This window comes from Medicago sativa, chromosome 7 (genome assembly GCF_051527215.1).
Source record: "Medicago sativa cultivar Bolivia chromosome 7, Bolivia_mono, whole genome shotgun sequence".
NCBI classification, from domain to species: domain Eukaryota; kingdom Viridiplantae; phylum Streptophyta; class Magnoliopsida; order Fabales; family Fabaceae; genus Medicago; species Medicago sativa.
Genome location: NC_140755.1, coordinates 59,696,638 through 59,708,749, shown reverse-complemented (window position 1 = coordinate 59,708,749; position 12,112 = coordinate 59,696,638). Strand labels below are relative to the sequence as shown.

Below are 12,112 nucleotides of genomic sequence, written 5' to 3'. Positions count from 1 at the left end.
TTCAACTCAAGGAATTCAATTTCCTTCTTGTTACGCACATCAGCCGGAAAGTACTTTCCCAAAAATTCTTCTCTAAACACTTCCCATGTCACTACAGTACCTGCCCCTTCGAGCCTTTGACGGGCATTTCCCCACCAAAACTCAGCCTCTTCCGCCAACATGTGTGTCGCTAGTCTGACTTTTTGTTCATTAGTACTTACCATTGCCCTGAAAATCCTTTCAATCCCTTGTAACCAATTTTGTGCACCATCTGGATCATACCTTCCCTTAAAGGTAGGCGGGTGGTTCCTCATAAACCTGTCTAGACGGAGCTCATCAGCTGCCCCCTGCTGGTTTTGCTGTCCTTGTAGAGCATTGTTCAAGGCTTGGGCTACTGCAGTCATAGCGTTTGCAATCGCTTGATCGTTTCTTCCTGCCATTGCTTATCTGCATTCGTCAAATAAAATAAGCAACAATTAAAATTTAGACATCCACAGTGTTATATACACTTGTCGCCTACAGGGTAAAATATTACTTAAGAATCCTAGGCTGGATGGACCGACCTGCTCTGATACCAACTATGTAACACCCTATTTCCCGTCGATAATTTTAAATAAAAATAATATATAAATTAACAAGGATGTTACATATCTCAACTTTATTCATCAAAGATCTTAAACAATATCATTAAGTAATGTAACATAGAGAAATAAAACATTCAAAGGTCATAATAATTAAACCCATGTTGGTTTTTGTAAGATTCATAAAAAAGAAAGTAGCAATATTCCCATAGTAAAACTCAGAATGAAATAAAGGTTCAATCGTCGTCCCCAACCCCAGTGTTACAGGAATCAGAGCTCGTAGCGACTACATTTTATTCTCAGCTAATAAATAAAGGACTAATAGGAAACATCTTCCGTGTCCACCTTCTAAACGCCCCACGGCTACTCCTCGTCAACCTGAGTGTCTGTACTCAAAGTACAACCACCATACATAAAACAACACAACAAAAGAAGGGGTGAGAAATCCTGCTATAACATAGTATTAAGGAAAAGCACACACATTAAATAATATCGAAGGAAGAAAATCTCCATCATCACTTCACTCTCAACAGTTACTATATATATTCTCTTCAATTCACATATCACACCATCTCATCTTTCCACTCTTAGAAACACCAAGCACAACATCTTCACATAAATGCACATGGACTCCCCTAAAGACCTATATGAACGTGGTACCACTCCTATCTCATCATTTTTCAGAGTTATGTTACTGGATTTTCTCTCATAATTTGCCAGAGGTATGTTACTGGACTTCTCCATCAGTCATGCACGCCATCAGTCTTAGACTCTATATGAATGCATATAAATAAATTCGGCAAGTAATACACATATACACATATTCAAATAAATCACTTATTAATGCAAGACTTCCCCCCCTAAAATGCATCATCAAGCTCATCATCATTATAAATTATACATCATCAAGCTCATCATCAAAGCATAATAGACATCATTATTAAATAGTACATCAATACACATCATTAAATAAATCATCAACATCATCAATGAATTTATTCTTCAATAGATAAACTAATAACTAAATTCTAAAAGCCTTATTATTATTCCTAAGAGCCCTATTATTAATTTAACTTAAAAGATTTTCTTCGTTATACTAATAACTAAATTCTAATGTTCACTAAAAGGTCAATAGCTTATTTCTACATATATTAATTTAGTACTTACACATGAATAAATCATATCACACTATCCTTATGTGCTTATCTTCTACTTATTAAGTTCAGCTTCTAGAGTTCTTATGGTCATACTGTGACGGTCCAAATCTCAACATATACTATTTTTTTTTTCTTCTTTTTATTAATGTCTATTCCCAAAATTTTCATACTAGATTAGCATCATTTATTTGCAGCAGAAAATCTACCTAAAAGTTTGAGAAGAACAGTTTTGGACCCTAAATTATTATCACTCCAAGAAGATTGTCATTGTTAATTAATCCTTATTTGAAACAATTATATACAATTAGTTTCTAGTCACCAAATTAACTATAATTGGAACAATTGCATAACTAGTAGGCTGTTCTAAAACATTTACATAGTGCACCGCATATTCAGAAAATGATTAGTGAAGCACCTGAACTAATGTAAGCAAACATAAGCAACACACATGTAATTTGACTCAAACAAAATACACTCATCAGTACCTGCGTGTTCTAACAAAAGGAGGCAACTTGCCAAAACATAGCCAAATTTATAAACAAGGTAAAACTCTTTTTCACAACACATACTTCATCAAAAACAAACATGATTGGTTATGATTACTGAATTCACAATTCACCGTCAAATACTACTCTAGTATTCAATATTGGAAATAACTCTCTTATACAGAAAAACAAATTGAATCAATTTAGCCATACGATTAAACACGTTTTAATCTTGCAAATATGACTATGAACTAATTAAAAGATCTCTAAAAAAAACAATTGAAAACAAGAACTCTTTACTACCCTTGTTCATACGGTGCTTATGATGAACATGTAACCTCTCTACAACCCCACGATAGAATATTACACCCTAGAGATGAAGAGATTCTCCCCCTTACCTTAAATTCGTTGGTTGAAACTTCCGGTTTGACTTGTTTGCAAATTAGGGTTCTGTTTTCTCCTCTACTTCTCTCTTTTCCCTTTTTCACGTTCAGCAACAAATGGAAACTGCCTAACCTAATTTCCTTACGTTCTATTTATATTCGGGCCAACACACATATTAAACTCTTCTTCACTAATTACTATCCTTTTACTTTTTCCCTCCCCCACTTATTTAAATCTTACTTTACGCACTCGCAACCCTTTACCTATTTTTGTTTGGAGTTTCTCCCTTCGCCTCGTTTAACTCCTTAAGCCACTCCTCACTCAACATTATTACTCTAATCACTTCTCCCACAATTTCACAATATAAACAACACGTCATTAAACAATATTATCAACCAATTTTCCACTCACTCACTACAGCTAACATAATAATAATAATAATAATAAACCTAAATTAAAGCAGGGTGTTAGCTCAATTGGTAGTGGGAATGCATTGAAGTAGTACTTATCCCCAGGTACTAGGTTCGATTCCCACGGGAGGCAAAAACACTACTAGAGAGGGGGGTAGTGATTAAGCTTGTGAGTAATAGTGAGACCGGGTGGGCCCCGGGCTGTTACACGTATCATCCTCAGACTGATGGTCAGACGGAGAGGACTATTCAAAGTTTGGAAGATCTGTTGAGAGCTTGTGTGTTGGAGCAAGGTGTCAGTTGGATTGAATGTTTACCGTTGATTGAGTTTACTTACAACAACAGTTTTAATTCTAGTATCGGAATGGCACCGTTTGAGGCTTTGTATGGTCGGAGGTGTAGAACTCCTTTGTGTTGGTATGAGTCAGGAGAGAGTGCTTTGTTAGGACCGGAAGTTGTGCAAGAGACGACCAAGAAGGTTAAGATGATTCAAGAGAAGATGAGAGCGTCTCAGAGTAGGCAGAAGAGTTATCATGATAAGAGGAGGAAGGACATCGAGTTTCAGGTTGGTGATCATGTGTTTTTGAGAGTGAATCATGTAACTGGTGTTGGATGTGCTTTGAAGTGTCGGAAGTTGACTCCTCATTTTGTTGGACCTTTTGAGATTGTTGAGAAGGTTGGGGTTGTAGCGTATCGGATTGCGTTACCGCCATCTTTGTCGAATCTTCATGATGTGTTTCATGTGTCTCAGTTGAGGAAGTATGTGTATGATGCGTCTCATGTGATTCAAGTGGATGATTTGGAAGTAAGGGATAATTTGACCGTTGAGACTTGGCCGGTTAGGATTGAAGATCGTGAAGTGAAACGTTTGCGTGGCAAGGAGGTCGTTTTGGTTAAAGTGATTTGGGTTGGACCAACCGGTGAGAGTGCCACTTGGGAATCGGAGAGTAGAGTGAGGGTTGCGTATCCAGAGTTGTTTTCTTCAGGTAATTTTCGAGGGCGAAAATTCTTTTTAGTGGGGGAGAGTTGTAACAGTCCGATTTTCGCTAGTTTTATTTTATTAATTATTTATGTGTGTTGTGTGTGCTATTATGTGATTATTTGATGTTGTGTGTATTTTTGGTTGGGAATTGTAGTATTCGGTGAAAAAGGGTATTTTAGTCATTTTGGACTTAGGGGCATTTTAGTCATTTTGAGGGCAGTGGCAATTTTGTAATTTTGCAGAAAGTTATTTTTAGTGCTTAGTGAGGGTTTTATTTTACTAATTGCTAGAGGGTGTAGTAATTATTTTATTTACCGTTAAGTGACCGTTAGTGTTATATTTTACCGGTAAGTGAGTAGTGACATTTTGAGTGTTAGAATAGAAATGGGTAAGGCCCATTAAGGTTTAAGAAATAAGCCCAATTGAGTAGAGTTAGTATATAAACTCTAGTGTTGGTGAGAATTAGGTTTACAAACATTTTTATTTCATTTCATTTGAGAAGAGAAGAGATAGAGGCTAGAGGGAAGAACAAGGGTTAGAGCTTGAAGAGGGGATTCATCATCTAGGAGCTAAATTGAAGCTTTGGTTAGAGATTCTTGGTGTTAGAGGTAAGAGGGTTAGAATTCAACCATAATTCATAATTTTTCCTTTTTACCCATTTTGTGAAATTGATGAATTGAATTTAATTGTTGTAAATTCGTGCATGATTGTTGTTGTTATGTTTGAGAACATGATTTGTATGATAATTGCATGTTAGTATGTGGATTAACATGTTTAAATGCATAGTTGTTGGTGCTTTGTGTTCTTGAGCAAAATTGATGAAAAATGAAGTTGTGATGTTGAATTGTGCATGAATTTGTGTTCATTAGTTGTTGATGATGAATGTTGAACTGTTAGAATTGAATTGGTGAAACTGGAATCGTTATTTATAGATTCATAAGGAGATTTGTGATTATGTTGGTGTTTTGAGAAAATTTCATGATTTTGATGAAATGAGCTATGTTGTTGTTTTTAATGCTTGAATCATGTTTGTTTAAGTGTATTGAACCTGTTTTGACCCATAAACACTTTCTGGAAGTTGATTTGGGAGTTGGGGGTTTGAAAATTGGGATTTTGGGTGAAAATGGGGTGAAAACCCGTAACAGCTGAAGAAATTCGCCAGAATTTCGCTAATAGCGAAACTCTCTGGACATTTTTCGCTGTTGGCGAAAATTTCGCTAATAGCGAAATTGTCTGAAGAATTTCGCTAATAGCTCAGATTTCGCTAATAGCGAAATTGCCAGAAAACAGCTTTTCTGTTTTGTTCGTTTGAGCTTTTGGGGACCAATCTAATACTTCTAAAATGTTTCTTTGAACTTAATTAACACATGTTTACACCTTTAATCCTACTGGAACAAGATTTGAGTTGGTTTGGACTTGAATTTATGAAAATCGTCTAACTTTTGTGAAAACGATCCAAACGTCAATTTTTCCAAAAACTCGTTTTCTCCGGAAATTGAAGTGGGATTAGAGTTGTATATTGTTTATATGATTTTTAAAAATGGATGTGATTGGTTCTATCAAGTTTGAACTTGTTTTGCTTTGAAAATGGAAAATTTTGTGAAAAGTGAAAAAGTGAGACGAACTTTGGGTTTTCTTGAATTCGTCGCATTTGGCCGATGAAATGCTTATGTAACCTCTACTGCATATATATGTGACTTGTGAGAATACATGGCATAGGCAATTGAGCTTGTTTACTTGGTTTTAGTTCATAACCTCTAGTATTTCTAAGTTGTGACTTTTGGAGACGAACTTGGTAGAAAATGATTTTTAGAGTTGATTGTCTTGTTAATCCTTTATGGATAGATTAATATGATTATGAGATGATGTATGAATGGTTGTTGAGTGATGAATATGATGTTTGTGATCATATGTTGTATTTGTTCCTTTATTTGGATTGTAAGGAATTATGTGGAAATGTGGCAACTATATGTTGATTTATGTGGAGATGATTGGTGATGTATATGTGTGTGACAACTATATGTTGTTTGTACTGTGAATGTTGTTGGTGATTGTATATATGTTAAATTGGTGGTGAATTATTGATGTTGCATATATACATGTATTGGTGATGATGAGGTGATTATTGTTTGTGTGAACATATGCATTGTAGTTGAGTCATATGTTCATGCATTCATGACTGATGGTGGTGGATTTTATATCCAAGACTGATGGTGGTGGATTTTATATCCAAGACTGATGGTGGCAGATTTTATATCCAATTGTGGTGAGTACGATGTTTTTGTTGCATCGAAGGTGACGACCTTGAGGTGTTTTGGTACCACATGCATCTAGAGAAGAGTCTAGAACATTGCATGCATTTGAATAATTGATGAGTTGTGTCATAATTGAATATATGACTAGGTGAATTTGTGTATTGGTGAATTTTGGTGAATGTTGTGATTATGTGGATTGGTGTATATGTACATTGGTGGATTTTGTGGATGGTTGTGAATAATTGATTTATGCTCTAATTGCATGTCTTATTTGTTTGTACTTATACACTTGGTGAATCTATTTGATGATAATTGATTGGATGATAACGATGAGGTGAGAATTGTATATGTATATACATAAGATGTGGTGATTTCTTTGATGATGATGATGATTGATTGCTTGTAACTTGAAATGATGAATTGTACTTGTTGAGATAAGCATGCTAAATGAGTAATGAGGTAAGTGATGTGATCATTGATTGATGTTGATAAATGATGAGCTTTTGTTGATGACTTGATTAGAGGTTGAATATGCATGCTATGATATGGTAATAATGTGATAGCTTGAAATGTAAGTGATGGGGGATAATAATGATCATGTGATGCTAGTGTTCTAGGAGGGAGGGTTATGTATATGTGATACGTGTATGATACACTTGTGGAGATGAACTTGGAATGATAATATGCATGTGTTGTGATTACTTATGAATATATGTATGGATTGTTATTCTTGAATATATTCTTTCATTTCCAATGTTCATTATAAATGTTTTTTGTAACACCCCGTTTTCCCAACGTAAAAATTTCATAATTAAAAATCAGAGTAATTCAACCTTAAACGGAATGCTACACTTCTTAAAAATTTATAAACGGAATAAATAACAATTTATTCTTCAAAAATATAACAACATAATCTTTAAATCTTCGCAGCGGAATAGTTTGACAACTTAAATAATCTTTGGCACAAGGGCCTCAATATAAAATTTCATAAAACTTAGTTCAACATCAATTCTTGAAAGATTCATAAAGTAATACGTAAGGAACAGAAAGTAAAGACATAATCTCATCCCGTTACGTATCAGAGCACCTAAGACACACTTGTGAGGAGTCCACTCACGACCGCAACTAATCCTGGTTACCTGCAAGTTACACATACGAAAAGCAACATTTCCAAGCAGAGGGGTGAGATTTCTCAAACAATAATATAAAGCATATAAATCATGTAAAGTACATTCAACAACTTAAACATCCTATAATTCATTAATCATATCTAGCAACTTAAACTTCCTTAACTAGTATCATTATTCTTCCTACATTAGTCATATACTTCATATTATATCATCATATAAATATCATCACATATCTACATATATTAGTCATAAGCATTATCATATATCCTTTTAATCATAGCATCTTAATCATAGACATAAACAACATCATATAACATCAAGTACTAATCATAACCATCTCATAACATTATATATCAACCATAAACATAATCACAAACAATCCATCTTAAATATAATCACGAGGAATCATCATACATCATCATTAATAAACGTATAACATCTTATCATATTCACATATCAGCATATCATAAATCACATAATATCTTATCATAACAACTTCATATTCAACCATCATAAACAAATCATAATCAACATCATCATCAATCCTAAACAACATCATCGTCAAACATGAACAACATCATCGTCAAACATCATCATCAAAATCAAACATCATCATCAAACATGAACAACATCATCGTCAAACATCATCATCATTAAATCATAATTAAATATAAGTTATGACGACTCTACAATGCAACAACAACTTCAACAACAACTTAGACAACTTCAAAAACAACTTAGACAACTTCAACATGCATGTGGTACCACCAGGGCATTAAGCCCCCTTCGCTAAGGTCATATTTGGACCTGTCGGGCATTAAGCCCCCATCGCTAAGGTCATAAAGAACCTGTCGGGCATTAAGCCCCCATCTCTGACTATGCAACGACACAATTTTAATGCAACGACATAACTTTCGTACAACTTAGACAACTTCATGAACATCTATGACATCCTAACATCTTGACATCTTGACAATATAACATCTTAACAACTTGATGACTTCATAACGACTCGACGACCTAACAACTCTTATCATCTTAACGTCTTAACATCTTAGCATCTTGACAACATATGGATCACATAAATAATTCATGTCATATCATAATATAACAATATCAAATGATAATAAACAACATCTTAAAACATCATATTCATCAATCATAAACAACTTCATATAACATCGTATTTAAACATCAACAATAATTCACTATGTATCTTTGTAAAAACATAATAAATTATGCACAACATATTTTCATGTCAAACAAAAGCTACTGGAAAGATATCACAAATATCAACAAATTTCATGTTTACAACAAAGATCAATTCAAAACAGAAACATATGAACAAAACGCAAAAACATGAAACAGAGAATGCTGTCACCGTACAATTTTGCAAAGACCTCCCTGTAGTATTTTAATCATAACTCAAAGACCAAACATCATTTTCATGTCAGACCAAAGCCACTAGAAAGCTAACAAAATTATCTAAAACTTTCATGTTTACGCCTAAGACCAATTCTGTACCGATCAGTACCAGTTTTTATTTTAAATTCGGAAAAGTTGTGCTGAAAGTCCATAAAAATTCACTGTGATCTACGTGCAGTAATTTGACCATAACTCAAGTTCTATAAATCCTATTGACGTGAGACCAACGAAATTAGAAAGCTAACATCCATACCTACAACTTTCGAGTTTACACCTAAACCCAGTTCGGAACTTAAACTTGTCAAACTGAGACAATAAAAACGCGTTTTGCACATTGACAGCAAAATCGCAGTTCAGCTGCGATTTCGCTTTGGGGAAATCTTTTCCACTTCTTATTCGATCCAATACTCTCCAAACTTGACCCTAATCATTACCCTATGATTACCCTATCATTAGAACACTAATTATTCATCAACTTACTGTATGCAAATTCAAAGGGTTCTCAAATCTATTAACAACCTATTACAATTATTAAACCCTAATTCTTAAACTCACCAACATCTCATCCAATTCCATGGTTCTAACCTCAAAACTACATCCAATAATCGTCATATGGGTTATCTAAGGACTGTATACAATTTCTACATCAATTCAACAAGTTTTCATCATCTAATCATCAAATCTCTCTCAAAACCCTAATTCTCAAATTCCCACAAACTTTCCCCAACTTGTTAGATGCAATCTAATGATTTAACAACTTAATATTAATGCAAGATAGTCTCACCATCACCTTAGATTAATTCCTGAATCAGCGGCAGCGTTCTTATTTCCTAAGGTCTTCTCCTCTTCTCTTCTTTCTTGTTCTCCTCTTTTCCAAAAAAGCGGTTTTCGGTAAACTCTTTCTAACCTAAGCTTCTCTATTTATAATACTAAACGCTCTTCCTAAATCTATTTTGGCCCAACAACTTATTCTTCTTTCTATTCTAACCCCCTTCTTATTTCTCTTACACCTCAAAACTACTCTATTCCTCATAATCTTATTTATTTCTAAATTAAATATATCTCTCCCCCACTTAATAATAATAATACACCAATAACAAATATATCTCTAACAAATAACAAATATATTTCTACACCAAATAACTAATATATCTATAACAAATAACAAATATATTTCTACACCAAATAACAATTATATTATGCTAGTAAATACCAACATATAACATAACAAAATATCACATAAATCATGTAAATCATACCAATCATATAAATATATTCTAAAACTAATTAAAATAATTAAATAAAAGGAGGGCGTTACAACTCTCCCCAACTTAAAAGAATTTCGTCCTCGAAATTCAAGCACAAGAGAAAATAAATTTAATTATTGTTTCTTCAAACAAAACACAAAACCACATCAATGTTAGTCAGTTAAACATGATCACATAATAAAACATAACTACTAACTAGAAAACATGACGACACTACACAACGACTCTTCTACTTGGCCGGACGGACCGACCTGCTCTGATACCAATTGTAACACCCCGTTTTCCCAACGTAAAAATTTCATAATTAAAAATCAGAGTAATTCAACCTTAAACGGAATGCTACACTTCTTAAAAATTTATAAACGGAATAAATAACAATTTATTCTTCAAAAATATAACAACATAATCTTTAAATCTTCGCAGCGGAATAGTTTGACAACTTAAATAATCTTTGGCACAAGGGCCTCAATATAAAATTTCATAAAACTTAGTTCAACATCAATTCTTGAAAGATTCATAAAGTAATACGTAAGGAATAGAAAGTAAAGACATAATCCCATCCCGTTACGTATCAGAGCACCTAAGACACACTTGTGAGGAGTCCACTCACGACCGCAACTAATCCTGGTTACCTGCAAGTTACCCATACGAAAAGCAACATTTCCAAGCAGAGGGGTGAGATTTCTCAAACAATAATATAAAGCATATAAATCATGTAAAATACATTCAACAACTTAAACATCCTATAATTCATTAATCATATCTAGCAACTTAAACTTCCTTAACTAGTATCATTATTCTTCCTACATTAGTCATATACTTCATATTATATCATCATATAAATATCATCACATATCTACATATATTAGTCATAAGCATTATCATATATCATTTTAATCATAGCATCTTAATCATAGACATAAACAACATCATATAACATCAAGTACTAATCATAACCATCTCATAACATTATATATCAACCATAAACATAATCACAAACAATCCATCTTAAATATAATCACGAGGAATCATCATACATCATCATTAGTAAATGTATAACATCTTATCATATTCACATATCAGCATATCATAAATCACATAGCATCTTATCATAACAACTTCATATTCAACCATCATAAACAAATCATAATCAACATCATCATCAATCCTAAACAACATCATCGTCAAACATGAACAACATCATCGTCAAACATCATCATCAAAATCAAACATCATCATCAAACATGAACAACATCATCGTCAAACATCATCATCATTAAATCATAATTAAATATAAGTTATGACGACTCTACAATGCAACAACAACTTCAACAACAACTTAGACAACTTCAACATGCATGTGGTACCACCAGGGCATTAAGCCCCCTTCGCTAAGGTCATATTTGGACCTGTCGGGCATTAAGCCCCCATCGCTAAGGTCATAAAGAACCTGTCGGGCATTAAGCCCCCATCTCTGACTATGCAACGACACAATTTTAATGCAACGACATAACTTTCGTACAACTTAGACAACTTCATGAACATCTATGACATCCTAACATCTTGACATCTTGACAATATAACATCTTAACAACTTGATGACTTCATAACGACTCGACGACCTAACAACTCTTATCATCTTAACGTCTTAACATCTTAGCATCTTGACAACATATGGATCACATAAATAATTCATGTCATATCATAATATAACAATATCAAATGATAATAAACAACATCTTAAAACATCATATTCATCAATCATAAACAACTTCATATAACATCGTATTTAAACATCAACAATAATTCACTATGTATCTTTGTAAAAACATAATAAATTATGCACAACATATTTTCATGTCAAACAAAAGCTACTGGAAAGATATCACAAATATCAACAAATTTCATGTTTACAACAAAGATCAATTCAAAACAGAAACATATGAACAAAACGCAAAAACATGAAACAGAGAATGCTGTCACCGTACAATTTTGCAAAGACCTCCCTGTAGTATTTTAATCATAACTCAAAGACCAAACATCATTTTCATGTCAG

General features: G+C 33.5%; 1 long non-coding RNA gene across 1 annotated transcript; it reads right to left on the bottom strand.

Annotated features, from left to right (window-relative positions):
• Positions 1 to 622: 622 nt before the first annotated feature.
• LOC146907255 (uncharacterized) lies at positions 623 to 2,704 on the bottom strand. Its single transcript, XR_015019807.1, has 2 exons — positions 2,601 to 2,704; positions 623 to 946 (listed from the first exon to the last, which is right to left on the bottom strand). It is a non-coding gene; the product is annotated as an uncharacterized LOC146907255 (long non-coding RNA).
• Positions 2,705 to 12,112: the final 9,408 nt, after the last annotated feature.